Source organism: Cavia porcellus, unplaced genomic scaffold (genome assembly GCF_034190915.1).
Source record: "Cavia porcellus strain 051 isolate PalLab524CR breed Dunkin Hartley unplaced genomic scaffold, mCavPor4.1 scaffold_7, whole genome shotgun sequence".
In the NCBI taxonomy this organism is placed as follows: domain Eukaryota; kingdom Metazoa; phylum Chordata; class Mammalia; order Rodentia; family Caviidae; genus Cavia; species Cavia porcellus.
In genome coordinates, this window is record NW_026947490.1 from 34,515,862 (window position 1) to 34,533,634 (window position 17,773).

At 47.7% G+C, this 17,773-nt stretch overlaps 1 protein-coding gene and 1 pseudogene across 4 annotated transcripts in view; one reads left to right on the plus strand and one right to left on the minus strand.

Moving 5' to 3' along the window:
* Nucleotides 1-4,410, minus strand: part of Cdc42ep5 (CDC42 effector protein 5) — a 47,176-nt gene extending 42,766 nt beyond the window's left edge. For 3 of the 4 annotated variants that reach the window (XM_063253292.1, XM_013147770.3, XM_063253290.1), the window contains exon 1: nt 3,255-3,675. The gene's annotated coding sequence lies outside the window, so the exon portion shown is untranslated. Of the gene's footprint in view, nt 1-3,254; nt 3,676-4,070 lie in introns of those variants that run through there. The other variant, XM_023563147.2, reaches the window with a different exon arrangement.
* Nucleotides 3,320-17,773, plus strand: part of LOC100722699 (uncharacterized) — an 82,102-nt pseudogene continuing 67,648 nt past the window's right edge.

Sequence of the window (17,773 nt, forward strand, 5' to 3'; positions counted from 1 at the left end):
TAAATAAAGTGGTCCTCTTTCTTTTAAAAGACATCTTGCCCCGTTTTTTGGACAACAGCTCACGATCTCTTTTTTGGGGTACAACAGCCCTGATTTATAATCTCTTCTACCTTGCTAATCAGCACCTTGTTGCTCCCAATGGAACTTGGTTTGCCTGTACTTTTGGTATAACTCTTTGTTCTGTGCATCACCTGTTCATCCAGCGCCCTGAGCTTTGCATATTGGTTCACATTTTTCTCCAAGTGTACTAGTATTCTGGAGACAGTGGAAGGAGCCACATCTTCCCTAGCTTTAATTTTGAGAACTCTGTCCATCTAAAAGAAACACTGTATTTATACCCATAATACTGGGGGTTGGGGTCGCGGGATCAATAGGTCTAGAAGTGTCCAGCCTAGTAATTGGAGACCAGAATTACAGACACCTAAGTGCGCTCACTGACCAAGATCTAACCACCCTCAGTGACTTTGTCTCCAAGCTGGAAGATCCCTTGAGTTCCCTGGCTGAGATGGTTTTACAAAATCAAGGGGGGATAGATTTGTTCCTAAAAGAGGGAGGTCTCTGTTTGGCTTTAGGAGAAATTTGCTGCCTTAGGCCAACCATTCCAGGGACATCAGATAAAACATGGCAAGCCTTAAAAAGCAATTGCAAGAATGAGAACAAGCCAGACAGGCCGAACAAAACTAGTTTGAATGCCGGTTCTCTTTTTCCCTTGGTTAACAACTTTGATAACAGCAGCCACAGAACCTGTTAATCCTCCTCATCTTTGTAACCATATGGCTTTCCTTATAAGCAAATTGGTAAACTATGTCAAAGGCTGAGTTCAAACTGTTAAATTAAGGATCTTAAGGAGATAAGGCTATGAACAGATATCCCTATCTGTATTGTACTCTAACCAAAGTGCAGCCATCCTGTTCTGTCTGCTACCCTGTACTCTGTCTCAACCTTTGTACCCTGTAAAAATCCCCCTTTGTGAAACACACACACACACACACACACACACACCCCAAAAAACTTGTTCCTGGAACTAGCTGCCCCAAGTTGCAAAATATCCCCTAAAGCTAAGAAACTTGTCTCCAAGTCAAATAAAGAGACAAAAAGCCTTCTTCACTCCCAGCCCTCCTCCCTTTTGCTTTGAGGTTTTTCCCTTTATAAAACTCCCAGAGACCTAACATAGTCGCACAGCTCTGCAATTTCAAGGAGACTGTGCCTTTGAGTACTAGCTTAAAAAAACTGCCTTTTCCTTTTGGACATTGCCTGGTTTTTGAGTTACAAGAAAGCACTTCCTTTTTAATTTTTGGTGTCCACTGTTTTCATGACCATCACAGAGGCATTTTCTCAGTCTTTTTAAAATGAAGTTCAGAGCTGTGTGTTGTACCCCAAAAAACGAGCCCCCAAAATGGTGTCCAAGAAATGGGCAAGACGTGTTTTTTTAAAGAAAAACGAGCACTTTTTATTTATTCTGGCAACAGGGACACAGTGCAGTTGGAGTTTGCAAGGCTTGTGTGTCTGGCTTAAAATTTTTACAGACTTTTGTAGAAAAAACAATTACAAAGTAAATGGCTTATGGATGTGGATCAGGAATGAGGAAATCCTTGATCAGCTAAGGAATGAGGAAGACCTTTGTTTCCCGTTGGTTGAGGACACAGAAGATTCCCAGGTATTTACAGTCCTTTGTCAGCTAATTTCAGCATTTAATTTTATATAACATCTGTCCTTTGCAGAGGGGAACAAAGTTAATATATCAATCAGGTCACCCAGAAAGATGGCACACACAGAACAGTATAAAATAGCTACAGCTATTTTATAATGTGGTCGGTGTCCAGTTGTTGAAAATAGTTGCCTTTGCGAAGGGAATTAACAGGTAATTTGGTCATATAACTTGGACACTGCAAACACAGTATAGGATGATGAAGCTCTTTTTGCTTGTGTACAACACTGTGGAAGGTCGACTTAAAGAGTCTCAAAAATCAGGCATAAAGCCCAGCTCTGCTAAGTGCTGCCTGTGATCCCCGCATTATTCTCTTTCCTTTCTTGCATCTGTATATACAGTGGCCACATTTCTAGGACTGTTGAAAAAGTCCAATGACAAACTTGAGATTTATCCTGCTGTACACTAGCAAAAAGAGCTTCGTTATGTTTGTGTTATGCCTAAATTATAGGACCAATTATAAGTACCTGTAACTGGGGCTTTATTGTTCTGTAGGCTTTTTTTGGGGGGGGTTGACCTAATTGATATGTTAATCTTTTTTTTTTGTCTTTTTCGTTTTTATTGGTACCAGGGATTGAACTCGCGACTGCCTGCTTGCAAGGCAGGCGCTTATGCAGCTGAGCTAAATCCCCAGCCCCTGATATATTAATCAATGCTCCTCTCTGTAAAGAATTGTAAATCCCTGGCACCCTACCCTAATTGATACATTAACCATTGTTTCCCTCTACAAATAAGAGATGTGGTGCTAAAATAAGCTGACAAAGGACTGTTAATTATTGCTAGACTTCTCTGTCCTCTGCTAAGGGAAACAAAGGTCTTCCTCATTTCCTTAGCAGATTTCCTGATCCATGCCCATAACCCCTTACTTTGTAAATTATGCTTTCTACAAAAGTTCTGGAAAGTTTTGAGGGAGACACACAGGTTTTGCAAACTCCAACTGTACTGTGTTGCTGGGCCCAGGATAAAATAAATCAGCGCTACTTTAAAAAACAAACAAATAAACAAACATGTCCTGCCCCATTCTTTTGAACTCGAGTTTGGGGCTCTGGGGTGGGGGGGCTCGTTTGTGGATTACAAGAATCCAAGTTGACTAAGGCACACAGGGACTTAAACCATACAGCAGTCTAACCCGCTCCCCTTTCACTTTCTCAGTTCTAACTCCATTCCTGGCGCGCCATCAGGGGACCAGGAAATAGACTCTTCCCCAACCCTCGGCCGCCTAGCTCTCCGCTCTGTTTCAACCTTTGTACCCAGTAAAAATCCCCCTTTGTGGAAAAAACAAAAACAAAAACAAAAAAAAAACCAAAACTTGTTCTTGGAACTAGCTGACCAGAAGTTGCAAAATATCCTGCGGGAGCTCTGTAGCAAATTGCAGGCGGCTTGCCGGCGGGGCTCCTCGCCCCACCCCCAGCCACTGCGAGACCCCACAGCCTCAGGCCCCCGGACCGAACCCCCACCCCTATTCTCCCCTACCTGCCCCGCCGCCCACCTCATCACCCAGGCCCCGCCCCGCGTCGTCCTCTCTCCCAGGGGCGGCCCGCTCTACCTGTGAATGTTCGGTTCCGTCCCCGATTCTCTCAGACCCGGCCATTGCCCTCCGATAGAACGAATATGGCAGCTCTTAACACCAACTCGCCGACTAGGCGGAGCCCAGGATCTACACCAACGCCGACCACGCTGCCCCGAGCGGGCTGAGGCCCTGAGTCACGCCCCTCAGCCGAGCGGTTACTGCGGCCCCGCCCCCGCACGGGGGTTCCGCCCGCGGCGCGGCCCCGCCCTTGCTCAAGGCCCGGCTCCCAAAGGACCTCGCCCCCGCAGGGCTCCTCTAGTTTCCGCACCTGCGTGCTGGGAGGCTCCTTAGCTGCTGTCTCTCGCCCATGGAATGTGTTCCCAAAGAGCGCACCTACCTCGTGGTGCTCCTCCTCTCCATCCCAATCGGCTTCCTCTTTAAGAAGGCGGGTGAGTCGAGCTCCCGCCCGGGGAAAGCGAGGGAGAGCGGGCGGCCGGAGGGCCGAGGAGGGAGCCAGGTCCCGGCTCAAGCCGTTCTCTCCCTGCTGGCCCGGGACCGAAGCGATGGGGCGCGGCGGCCGTGGGCCTAGGGCTCACCGTGTTCACCTGCGGCGCCCACACGCTGCACTCTCTGATCACCGTGCTGGGGACCTGGGCGCTCGTTGAGGCCCAGCCCTGGTGAGCGGGGTGCCCGAGTGGAGGGGGAGGGAAGCAGGGGACCGCCAAGCCTCCGGACACCTCTGCTTTCTCCTAGCCCCCTGTCCTCCGTCCTGCGTCTTATTTCCTCCCTCCCCGCCCGCCTGTCTTGGCGCCTGTGCCCAGCATGCCTGCGCTATGATCCCTGCACACTGACCTCGCCCCGTTGCCCTGCGAGTCTGGGCGGTGAGGACCCGGAGGACCTAAAGCTCTGGCTCCGGAGCCGCTCTCGGCTGGCTGACTCCTCCTCTCGCTGTGCCTGCGCCTTTTCTGCCTGAGAGCTGGGCGAGTTTTCTAGCGGGATCAGGGACACAGGCACAGAGGCCGCGGTCCCTGCACCCACACAGCGCTCCTTCCTCCGCCTCAGCTCCTGCCACACCCTGGCCCTCGCCTGGACCTTCTCCTACCTCCTGTTCTTGCGAGCCTCTCAGCCTGCTGGGCCTGCCAACTCCCAAGCCTTTCACCAATGCTGTCCAGCTGCTGTTAACGCTGAAGGTCAGCCTGGACTCCCACTCCCCCGCTGCCCTGGGGCCCAGTTGGTTGAGGCGCTGCACCTCCTCCCGGCCCTTCCCACGGGTGGGGTGGGGAGTTTATCTCCGAGCCCGGAGTGGGAGCAGCACTCACCTCTCTTGCATGCCAGGAGCGGGTCTTCGAGGCTCATGGTATCTTTAAGTTTCTGTCACAGACTGTTTTGTAAATAAGGAGGACTAGCTTTGTTAAGTACCTGGCCAAGAATCTGTCCTAGAGTCTGGTGTGACATCAGTGAACAGAAAGGTGACACAAGGTGGAGAGTAGGGCCTCTCCAGCATTCTGTTCTCACCAGGAGCTCAGGCCCAGGCAGGAAGGAGTCAGATGCAAGGTGACTTGCAAGAAGGCCCTTTCGGGGTGTGTGGGAATCAGGGCTTGTGTGGGATCCCTGAGTGCCATAGACTGTGCCACCACGGTGCAGTGGGCAGCAAGGTCCAGGCCACACAGGGCATGTCTGCTATGGTAGGATTGGGACCTCCTTCTGTGGGGGCCCAAGATTCTTTTTTGTTTTATTAAGTTTATTGGTACAATTTAAATATATGTGTACATTCATCATAGGGAGTTTGTACCTGTTCGTGATAAACCTTGGTACTCTTTTTTTCCCACTCTCCTCCACTTCAACTCCTCCTCCCTTCCTTATTTACAAAGCTTTGTTTCCATTTTAACCTTCTTTTCTCATTTTACTTCTTTTCTCTTCTTCTCCTCCCCTCCATAGCTTCCCTTACCTTTTGAACAGTTTCTTCACTTTTCACAATATCTGCCATATATTTTGGTTCTTATTTACATTTTGAGTTTCTCACACTGGAGATACCCCGAGATATTCGAACACTCAAGTGTTCTCACACTGGAGAGACCCCGAGATATTCGAACACTCAAGTGTTCGTTTATTTCACTTGAGTATGTTCTCAAGGTTCATTCGTTTACCTATAAAGGTCTCAATCTTATCCTTTATGCTAAGTAGTACTCCATTATATAAAAAACCTCACATCTTATTTATCCATTCTCAGTTGATTGTCATTTGGGCAGTTTACAAGATTTAGTTATTACAAACTGTGCTGTTATAAACATGATGAGTGTATATCACTGTGGTGTGATGTTTTTAATTCTTTTAGGAAGATAGCAAGAAGGGGAATAGCTGGATCAAAAGGGATCTCTAGATCTAATTTCTTGAGAAATCCCCCTCCACTCTTGATTTCCATGGTGGTCACACCAGTCTGTACTCCCACCAACAGTGGGGAAAGGCTCCTTTTTCCCTTGGCCCAACCAGTGCCTGTTATTGGTTGATTTCTTGACAATAGTCACTTCTTTCTGGTGTGAGATGGGCTCTCAGCAATTATGTTAATTTGCACTTCTGGAATGAACAGTGATCCTGAGCATTACTTCATATATCTATTCACTGTTTATATTAATTTGTTTGAGGTGTCTATTTCAAAAGCCTATTATTGGATTGGATCTTTATTTTTGGAGGGGGTCTGAATTTTTAAATTTTTTTTTTATATATTCCTAGTTAGTAGTTCTTTGAGGAACAGTTTGGCAGGGGGAGCAAGTTTTACTGGGAGAATTTTTTGGTTTGTTTCTGGAAGAGAGGATGCAGTCAGTTTTGCATGTTTAAACTGTCCCTCATGAGCTAGGTGTGTGACACATGCCTGTAATCCCAGCGCTCTGGGAGGCTGAGGCAAGATCAAGATTTGAAGCCCAGTTCAGATGCTTTGAACAATTTAGGAAGGCCCTGTCTCAGTAGGATAGAGGGAGGGAGAGAGAGACACAGACAGAAACAGAGAGAAAAGGGCTGGAGATGTCCCTCAGTGCAAAAGAACTGGGTTCAGTTCCTAATACTGCACAAGGAAAGTCCTGGTGACTGACAGTGGCAGCTCAGTTCAGCTGTGGTAGGTGGCTCAACCTCCACAGGAAATACTGCTTGAGGATTGCCAAAGCGTTTTTTTTTTTTTTTTTGCAGTGGGGTGGGCAGGATGTAAAGTAGGTGAAGGGTAGGTAGAGACTTGGGCCAGAAGCAGAGTGCAGTTATCAGGGCAAGAGCGGGTTGGAGAGGGCAGGTCATGAAAAGTGAACATGTACAGAGGTGCATGCCTTTTCCTAAAAGGCAGAAGCACCCTGGCATCCACCTCTCTAGGTTGCCATCGCCCAGGAGAAAAGAAGTGCTGCTCTCATTCTCCTGCCTTCCCCAGTGTTCTGTTAGGCCCTGTAGGGCGCTGGTCATGTGTGGAACTGGTAGAGAGTAGATCTGGAGGGGCAGGTAGGAGGGTCTGGGAGCTATAGATATGGGTGGTCTCTTTGCTGAGGGACACTAGAAGGTCTGCTTTGGGCGACCGGTATCACTATCCCGGCATACCTGGAAAGCTTCAACTATAAGCAGCATCTGGCAGCTTGCTGTTGGAGGGGTTGGGCTCAGCTGAGGTCCAGGCTGGGCTAGCACCTGGGTGTCATTGGCTTCTGGACCATACCAGAAGCCACAGGACTGCATGAGAGCATAGGGACAGACCGAGGACAGAGAGGAGGCAGAGCATGGAGCTGGGAGGCTCTCCTGCCACTCTGGATGTCCAGGTCGCCTGGGCTGACCACCCCTGCCTGCGTTTCCCAGCTGTTGAGTCTAGCCAGTGATGTCCAGGACCTGCACTTGGCCCAGCAGAAGGAAATGGCCTTGGGCTTCAGTAAGATGCCCACCCTGGTGCTGCTCCAGATGTTCCCTTGTTGATGGAGATGCTGAGCTACAGCGACTGCTTTGTGGGAATCATGACAAGTGAGTGGCCTCCTGATACCTACCTCTTTCTCTCACCATGTTCTGCCCCTGGGGTTTGTGTGTCACTGTCTGGGTTCCCTTCGTCCTAGCTCCTCATGAGCTGTGTCTACAAATGTGCCTGTTCTGGGTGTGTGTATCTCATACTAGTGGTTTTTTGTGAACTTGTAGGGTCTTTTGCTCCCTAGGCCACCTTAGCCTCACATCTTTGGGTGCTCCGCAGGGAACTGGCTCCTGGGAAGTGGGCTGGACTGGTGGCCCTGCTGGAGAAGTTCAGTGGCTTCCTAGCACTCTTAAGGCAAAGCCCTGACCTCACACTTGATGGCCAGAGTGCTCCTGCCCGCCCACTCCTACCCGTCACTGGGCCTTCTCTTCAGGACTGCTCTACCTTCTGTTATTCATTTTTATCAAAAAGCTATTGCGTGGCCAGACCTCCTCTCTGTTCCCACCTATCTCAACAATCAGGTCCCCCTCATCCCTTGGGCTTTTGCCTTTTTCTATCTAAATTTCTCTTTCCTTGTCTTTTGAATTTCTTTTCCTCTGTTTTATTTACTTATCTTATTGCTGAGACAAAACAGCCAATATCCAGAGTTAAAGACAGAAAGGTTTGTTTAGGTCACAGTCTGAAGAGGTTTTGGTCCACAGTTGGCTGGCTCCAGGGCAGCGTGGCATCGCAGAGGAGAAACAGGTTGTGGTGGGCAAAAGGGGAGAAATCAAGGGATGGGCACAGCTTCTTTTACCCCTTATATTTTATCCAGGCTACTCAGGGGGGCAGTACTTACACCCTTAATCCTAGTGCCCTTAAGCGTAGCATTGTGCCTTGAGTCAGTCCCAGTGTCACAGCCTCATGTGTGCCACATGAGGCTTTGGGGGTACATCCTTTTGTCTCTGCTTGCCTCCACTCTGGATCTCCTCCATCTCACCCTGTAAGTCTTGCATCTCTGCATTTCTCCACACCTGTGATCTCCAATGTTTCTCCTGTTCTTTGTGCTCCAGCCTTGAGCTCTGCCTACCTCCCCAACAGAGGCACAGCAGCTGACCACCTGTCCCTCCTGGCTCCACAGCCCATCCCTCTGCTACCACACGTACTTGGATTGGCTGGAGCAGCCCTTTTCAAGGCCATGCCCAGTCTGCAGCCCCTGCTCTGCAGAGCCTGGCCAGCCCTGCTCTTCTATCTGCTCTTTGAGCTTTCTTCCCATTGTGATGCGGAATTCAGGACCAGACTGAATAGAGTCATGGCATGAGAGGGAATTTAGAGGGCAGTTTTACTATGACAGGAACCTCAGTCCCAAATCATCAGCAGTGATTGGAGTTTTCCAGTCTTTATATATGTCTCCAAAAGGAAATGCCAAAGACACATAACCTAATATCCTATGGTTGGGTATACACATCTTTGTCATCAGCTACTAGGTAGAGTTCACTCTGACAGAAACAGCAACTAAATGAGGTTACTGTCATACAACATAGAGGAAGAACCCATGATTGAGACCAGGCAGAGATGTCCTTGCAGTGATCACTCTCTGGGATTTGGAAGCAAGAGAATCCTTCCTGGCTGAGCTATACTCATCTTGCATTTGGCCTCTGGAATGTCCAACCTCGTCAAGTTTGTAGCTTTCTAACCTTGGAAACAGGCTTGTCTCCTGGTCTCATCTTTGAGCAGTGTCAGAAAAATGCTTAGTATTAGAAATATTACATTTAAAATTTTTTTCTTCTGCACTGAAATAGCTTCTCCAAAAGTAATAAAATTGTTACAGACAAACAGAGATAAGTTGCCCAACTGCTCCAAAGGATCAGGGAAGAAGGCATCGTTGGAAGCCAAAGCCTGGTGGCCCCTGATAGGCAGCCGGGCCTCTGGGGGCCAAAGGAGGTCAGAGAGGTGGGGGAGTTAACAGCCATCAGCCTTTGGCGAGTTCCTGGGTATTAAGGACAGGAGGGTTCCAAGTACGGAGTTTACTGAGCAAAAGGCCAGGAGTGGGTGGTGGCTGGAAAACCTAGTGTGAGGAGGAACTCACTGACTGAGTTCTGGCCCTCATCCTTGTAGGACGCCAGTGTTCCCAGCTCTTGATAAACCAAAGGGAAGTTGGAGCTGGCCTCCTCAGATCAGGGCAGGAACGCTTTGGGAGGTCCACGCCTGGATTTTTAAGAACAACTGTTTAGGAGGCTGGTCCTGGTCCGTGGGGTGTAGAGGATAGGGATTCTGAGTTTCTCGGTCTCAGGAAGGAGGTTCTGGATTCCTGGATCTATGGGAGCAGAGCTGTACCCCAAACACGGATCTCAGGAAGGAGGAACTGGGCCTGACCCCTGGGTCTAAAGGTATAGGGCTGCAGTCTTTACCCCTGCGTGAGGAGCAGGTCTGGCCTTGGACTCCCAGGTCTGCAGGCAAAAGGCAGAGGTCTGAACTTCTGTGCTGGGTCTACCTCAGAAAGCATCCTGAGTACCTCTGTGCTGCCCTCTGCAGGCCAGTCCAATACAGGCCCCAAGTTCTATTCTGGGCATCAGTGCTTGTGGCCTGCTTGGTGCTCCTACCCACCTGGCTTGATGTGGTTCCTCTTCCCACCCAGCCCTGGCTCCTCCTCCCGCTGTGTCATCTTCAGCCCCTGCACCTGACCCTTGTCAGGGTTCCCTCCCAGCTCTTCAGTGTCCTATCTTGGGTGCCTGGGTCCCAGTGATACTCTCTCACTGTTCAGCCCTGGTGTCTTTCATGACTGTGTCTCCAAATCTGACCTGCAAAACCTGCCTGTTGGCACCCTGACGGCACCCTGACCCAGGCCTCCGCCAAGTCCCATGGTGCCCCTGCCTTGCCGTCTTCTGGCTACGAGAGACAGTCTCTTTTCCACAGGCTGTCACCTCCCTGTGCTCAGCCTTTGCCCCTGTCCTCCTCTGCCTTTGGTTCGTCTTGCACCAGTCAGTGGCACCCACACCCTTACTCCAGCCCAGGAGGGGTGGGAATGGTGGTAGTGGAGTCCCCTTCTCAAGAATCCTGAGTGTTAGGCTGGGGATGTAGATCAGCAGTACAGCACCTGTATGGCAAAACACAAGGTCATGAGTTCAGTGTCTGGTGCCAAAAAAATAAATAAAAAGAAGAATCCTGAGTTGCTCTGGGTTCCTGCTTCTGAGTTGCAATCTGTCTTTTAGGGTGCTCCTTGTGTGTAAAGACAAAGGGTACAAGCTGCTTAGTTACACTCCCCCCAAGCTTAATGTACAGTGCATACTCTGTTAAACATCAAATGGGTTCATTAACAGTAGAGGCAGCCAAACTGATGAATTGGGAATTTAATTAGCTGAGCTCAGTGACCACTCATGTGGACCCATTTCAGAGTCCCACAGAGTGGCACTGAATTGGAAAGTTACAAGCTTTTAAACAGAGAACCACAGAAAGACATCCTGTTGGAAACAATTTAGCTAGAAGCTTACATTAATCTTTGGCTGACACCTGTATCCTGCTTCTTTGTTGAGTAGGTTAATTTTTCTCCTGTGGGTGCAGCTCATTCTGCTTTTCTCATGGGACTTGTACCCTGAGTAATTTTCCATTTTCCTGGGTCCAATACAGGGCACTAGTTAAATGCAAAGCTCAAGATGGCATCAGTTATACCAATCTACAGCAAAACACACAGGAGTGATCTGCTTCCCGACAAGCTACACAGAAAACATCTAAGAGAGATTCATCCATTCTCTTGTGTCACAAAATTGCCCTGTCATCTCCCACATTACAAGCACTGTTCTAAACCTGGGTGGTGGTGTGAATAAAACAAAAGCAGAGAAGCAATCCAGAATAAACTCTGGTCCTAGTGGTGGGCTTTTTGCTTTGTTTGAGACAGGTCTCACCGTGTAATACAGGCTGGCCTCGAGTTCACTCTTGAACCCAGGCTGGCCTCAAACTCACAGCGAATCTCCCATCTCCTCCTCCTCAGTGCTAGGATCACAAGCATATTCCACCACTTCTGGCTGTTCCCAAGGGTGCTGTACCGCAGCTGGGAGATGGCTGAAGGTGATAAGCAGTGAGTGAATCTGTTCTTGTGCTGGAAGCTGGTCCAGACTTGGGCAAGGTAGACCCACAGGGATGCTTGAGGGTGGGCTGCTATGTTCCCAGGTGGCCCATGAAAGCTTCAAAGAGAGCATTCAAGCAAAATCACTGAGATGGTGAGCACTTTACCACGTACACAGCTAGGAAGAGTATCCCAGCACAGGTAGTGGGAACAATTCAGGGGTGAGTCTGATGGTTTGGATGGGAAGCAGTGTAGATTTGAGTAGAAAGACTGTCCTGATCTGATTTAGGTTTTTAAAAGATCCCTGCATTGGTCGATAGGAAAGAGGAGAGGGGGAGACAGGGAAGGAAAGAGGAAAAGAAGGAAGTACTTCATATTAAGGAAATACTGAGGTGGTCCCAGACTGCTGCCTGTCACACCCTCCCTCTCAGTGCAGCCAGGACCCACGGTGTCCTCAGAGGATGTGACCCTGCTGTGTCAGTCATTGATTCCGATGGACACTGTCCTTCTGTCCAACGAGAGGGCAGCAAATCACCCTCTGTGTCTGAGATTAGAGTCCTGAGCTCAGCAGTCCCAGGCAGAATTGTCCATGGAAGCTGCGAGCTTAGCCCTCAAGGGAACCTACAGGTGCTATGGCTCTTGGGACTCAGCTCCATATCTGTTGCCACAGCCCAGTGAGCTCCTGGAGCTTATGATGTCCAGTGAGGACCCTGACCCTGATCTCTGGCTCTGTCTTCTCTGAGCTCAACAAGCCCTTCAGGGCTCTAAACCCAGGGCATCTCCAGCAGCAATGAGGGGATGAGTCCTGGGAGGTAGGTGTGAAGGGTTAGGATGCCTGGGCAGTGGGAGATTCTGGAGCAGACGGGGAGCATGTGAGAGGAGCAGAGACGCATGGGAGGCTGTGACCTCTGCCTGCTCTTGTGCTCATTCCCAGGATGCTCTGGGAGCCACTTTCACAGCTCTCAGAGCTGGGCGCTAAAGTCCCTACACTCACGGGGACCCCGACTTGTCCCAGCAATTGTATCTCATAGTATCCTGTCCCCCTCATAAACATAAAGGTGCACTTTGTTCTGTGTTACTGGGCTTAGGCAGAAGGAGATGCTGGGCCAAAGCAGCGGGAGGAGCAGTGGCTGACGTGGGGAGCAAGATCCCCAGGTCCTTCACTCCCCTCCCATCCTAGGATGCTCTGAGGACCAATTGAGGATAGGGTGGAACTGGAGGATCGAGTCAGACCCTGTTGCATCCAGGGCACAGAGATTTTCTGTCTTCCAGTTCAGCCCGGTGGCCCTGCTCTGTCCTCCACCCCTCAGCTCTCAGGGACCTCTCAGCTGAGCCCTCCCTTCTGGAAGCCCCAGCCTCTACTTTCTGGGACTCCACCCTCTGCTGGTTTCCTGTGATATCAGGGTCCCTTTCCTGGCCCTCAGCCTCTGTCTGGCTGTTCCCTCCCGGGATCTCAGAAGGACCCTGAGTGAATGAGCAGCCACACATCCCCAAGTTTCTTCCCTTAATCATGCAGCATTCTTGGGGGCTCCCTTCTGTCCTGGCCTCATGGGAGCTGCAAATACAGCAGTGGGCACAGCCCCCTCCTGCCCTGAGTCAGGGAGACTCTGTAGCCAGCTGTTATCTATCCACCATCTTTGCTCCGCCCCCTTTTGCTTTTGTTTTTAGTTTGAAAGTGTAGCTTCAAATTTAAAAGTACATGGACAAAATGGGATGTATTAACACTGCTCAAAAAATTACCCTATCAACAGGTCCAGAGAAGCCTTTAGTAAATCAACCATAGTAAAAATAAAAATCCACCACAGGAAAGGAGAATTTCCCACCATTTGCAGAGTGTTTAACCCTTCCTCTCCTCTTCCCAGTGAGCCCTTGAAGTCTGCCCGCAGGTGGGAGCAGCCCACAGTGCTCCCTGCCTGGGCTTCTTTTCAGCACAGCCAGGCACAACTGTGCTGGGGAGCAGGGATGTGGTGAACGTCACACTGCATCACTCACAGAGAGATGATGGCCTGAATGGGATGTAACATGATGCAAAGTTGCTTTACTTAGACCAAAGTGGGGCATTTTCAATGTCTCTGGGATACTAGGCCAATATGCCAGGATCAACTCCACATCAGACTCCAACTCTGGCCCAGGATGAAGTGGAAAGAGGTCTCCTCACTCCTTTGACTTTACCCAACAAGGCTGATTTGGACGTGTGACCTCTCTAGTTGTAAGGTAACACATTTGCATGCATTTCACTATGGAATCTGTGGTAATTTTTTTATAGCAGCAAATAAATGCATACAACCACATATGTTTAGTGTTGCTGTTAGCATTATATATATATTTTGTACTATTAATTGTGGACCAGAACAGGTAATTAAGGCTCCAGGAGCCCAAGGCCTGTGCATGTCTTGCTCAGAGAACAGAGAGAAATATTTAAGACTGGATCCACTTGTCAGGGCATGAAGACCCACAGAACCCTAACACCCTGAGGCAAGATCCCATCTGCTAAGGTCACTCTGACCATTGGAAACCACGCTATAGACACAAGTGTGTACTTCAGGGAAGGAAGCACAGGTTCCCTGTTAACCTGCCCCCTATTCTCTGGTTGTGCTTTGTTCCTTATCTCACCAGCCTGCTGTGACCACTGCCCCGTGACTACCTGAACCACCACCACCCTTCCTTTGTTTAGTTTTGCTAAATAAAAGGAGGCCTTAGAGAGGCCTTTGTTTCTCCTTAACCTGAGGCAGTGATCTTCTGGAATCTTTGTGATTTCAAAAGTTGTCTTGCTCTAATATGTCCCTGACCCTACACCCAAATATCCAACTGGTGACCTAGAAACTGGCACTCAGGACAGGGACCTCTGAGGCCTGAGACAAGACCCACCTGAGTGGGTGGAGGCCACCAGGTGAGGAGGGTCTCCTCAGAACTGAGTCAGAGACATGTGAGAAAGTGAGAGTAAGTACTTGGCAGCTAGAAAAGTTTTCTTAATCCAGGAAGATGGGATAGAATTTTTCAGCACATGAATAAAATTATGTGCAATTATTGTGTATGCTATTAAATTAGGCCAGAAATCAAGTCAGCATCCACGTATTATCAAAAATGTTACAGGCCAGAGGAAAAAAATGGCGGCGAGCTAGGGGATCGAGCGAAGAATCTCTCCAGAGAATTCAAACTCAAAGCTAAAAAAAAAGACAGCATGGAGAGGACCAGACAAATCGATAGCGATTCTTATCAACCAAGACAGTACAGCTGGAGGATTTAAAGTCGTGCTGAGACCGGAGGCTGCAAATCCCGCGCCCTTAAATCAACGAACAGACTCGTGGACCCAACACGAAAAGCTGAGTTGCTTTTGGGGACTGCGGAAACTGAGACCCAGATCGAGACTCCAGGCGGCAGCCAGCTCTGCACCGCTGCACCAGAGCAGATGTACAGAGCTCTGGCGTTTTGAATCTAAACGGTGCACAGAAATCTGACCGGTCAGCGCTGAGCCGCGAGGTGGGGAAAAGTGGACGGCTTGGTGTGCGGCGGTCCCGGAGCGGGGACTTGCACCGGACTCTGGTGAGTACAGAAAACCCCGCGGCGGCTGGGTTTGGCCAGAGAACAGCGGGCCCGCCACCACGGGGAAATCAATAACACAGAATCTGGTGCAGACATATTAGCCTGGCGGCAGAAACCGCAGCTTGGTGACATCACCAGGACCCCCTGTAGGGAGGGCTGGTGGAAGACATCTTGAGTCCTGGCAGAGTCTGATTGCTTGCTGGCTTCAGCTCCGCACGGAGAACTTAGTGGGAGCCATCTTGGTTTTGGGCAGATCTGCTTTTCTAGAGCTCCTATCAAAGAGAGGTTTGGAAGAGAACGGCTGGGACCTGGGCAGAATCCTGTGCCATTACCCAGCTGCTTCTGATTCAGGGAGAACTGGCAGGAGCTACTGGGGCTAGATCAGGCCTTTGCTTGGGGCCCAATGGGCGGATGCAGAATGGTCACAACTCAGTGACAACCAGAAAGTACAGCCTAATTTATGAACTAACTGACACAGAGGCTAGAGACTAGACTGTACCGCCCCTGCATCCCAGCCTACCCCAGATAATAGCAAATTGGGGAGGACAGCAAAAAATCAAGCCAGCACGCTTCTGAAAGGCCCTAAGCAATTCGGAGAGGGCCAGAGAACTCCAGGACAGTCTGAAAGAAACCAGAAACATGACAAGAGGTAAAAAAAAAAAAAAATCTCCAGCTGTTCAACAGGAGAGATTAAACCCAAGAGAACTAAACACTGAAGAGAACAAGCACAGTAACCATCCATTGCTCGACACAGCATCAGCCGAAATTAAAAAGTATTTACATGATCTCATAGAGGAATTTAAAGATGTACTCCTGATCCAAGTGAGGCAAGATATAAAGAGATTAATTAAAGAAATGACAAGCCCTGCCCAAGAGAACACAGATGGAAGAACTGAGGAAATCAGAAAAGAAAGAGAAGCATCTGAAGAAGAATTTAAGCATAACTTAGAATACATGAAACAGATCAAAGAGAAAATCAGGAAACTAAAAACTCCATTGAATATTGGCAAAATGCCTTGACAGAAACTAAAGACAACCTTCTGAAACTTGAAGAGAGATTTAGGGCTTATGAACGTGAAAGAAAAAGCCTCTTAAAAATAACAAGGAACCAGAAAGAAGCAATTCTAAAACTGGAAGATGATAAAAAGATGCATAACCTAAGAATAAAGAATATGAGTGAGGAAGCAGGAACATCCAAAAATGAAATACAAAAAATATTCACAGAGATATTAAAGCAAAATTTCCCACGTATAGCAAAAAGAAATGATATCCAGGTAAAAGAAGCATACAGAACGCCAGCTACCTACAACCAAAACAGATCTACGCCTAGGCATATAATAATCGAGATCCCAGAAATCCACCAAAAAAACAGAATATTAAAAGCAGCCAGAGAAAAGATGCAGGTTACCTATAACGGGAAATCTATCAAAATAACGGCAGACTTATCAACACAAACTCTTAAGTCAAGAAGGGAGTGGGGAGAAATATTCCAAGTCCTGAAGGAAAAAAATATGCAACCTAAGTTCATATATCCGTCAAAACTCTCTCTAAAAATTAATGAAGAAATAAGATACTTTCAAGACAAGGAGGAACTGTGGGAGTTCGTGGCCACCAATCCAACCCTACAGAGAGCGCTGAAGGACATTACAGAGAAAGAGAGGAAGAGATATCAGGATTACAGCTACAGTGGCAGAGAGGCCTCAGTGTACGGGGCAGACCATGGAATGAGGGAATAAGGTGGACAAATTATAGCAGAAAAGTGGAGTAGCAGACATGAGGCAGAGACGGTAAGCTAGTCTTTGGTAGAGACAGCTCTGAAACTATATTTAAAAAAAAAAGCAGAGGTCATTGCTAATGGTGTATAACGATTTAAAAGACACAGTAGTCCTAGTGCCATATTTAGATTGAATTAAATTTGTTCTGGTCTGTCCACTCATATCAGATTTGAGGACACAGACCTCTAGAACCAAAAATAGCAGGTTATACCATGGTAACTATCCTTACTTTCCTATTGACTTAAGCTGAAATCCTGTATTACTTACATTGTCTTACTATGACTGATCTTAATTGTATCTGAATCATAAGACTATTGGTTGGCCTTGACTGATCCTATTTGAAATCCATATGCGTGTTAGAATCAACCCTAAAAGTAGAGGAAACTACTCTGAGCATGACAGGATGTAAAGGATATCCATACTGGTATGAATCAGTAACAGCTCTCAAATACTACAATGCAGTCAAAGATAAGTTTTTATAAAAATAGGTGATAGTATATTTAACTATAATAAGCCAGTGTTGTCGACAAATCTATTGAAAATAACAAGAGAAAACATAGTAGCTACGGAAGATCATTTATATTATAGTTTTGTAAGTCTTATCCATTGCATGTTTATCTAGGAAATTGTTTCACTATCTTGTTATGACTTGGTTTTCCCTATAATACAGAGAGGATAGGAACAAATACTCTGAGGAAGAGACCTGAAAAACCCGAGGCTTATTTTGTAGCATTATAATATAAATTCTAGCAATCTATTGCTTGCTGATTAAAATGACTCTGGACTGGTTTCTTCAGCTCAACTTCAGCATATGCAGAGATGGGGACGGCTATCACAAAGAGAATGAGAGATGCGATGGTAGTTGGAAATGTCTTCCCTAATTTGGAACTTGAGGACCTAAAAAGACTCCATCATCCTGTAATGATTTGATTAGTTCTATAATATGCAATAAGTATATAAAGTGGGTGAAGTTAGGGACAACTATTTGTAAGAAGCTAGAGACAGTTAGATAAGGTAGATCTCCAGTGGACTTGCTTTGAAATCTGTATTTCTTTAAATTGTTTTTTATTTTTTTTTTTAAAATGTTCTGTTCTGTTTTGATATGGTTAACCTTATCCTCTTAGAGATGTAAAACAAATAGGTGGGACTGATAATCATATTACGGAGCTTTTGTTCGGCCATAGAGCAGAATGGTTTGTAGGGTCACTTTTTTGAATGTCATTCTAAATACTTTAATTCTATAACCTGAACAGCCATTTCGAAGAAGACAATT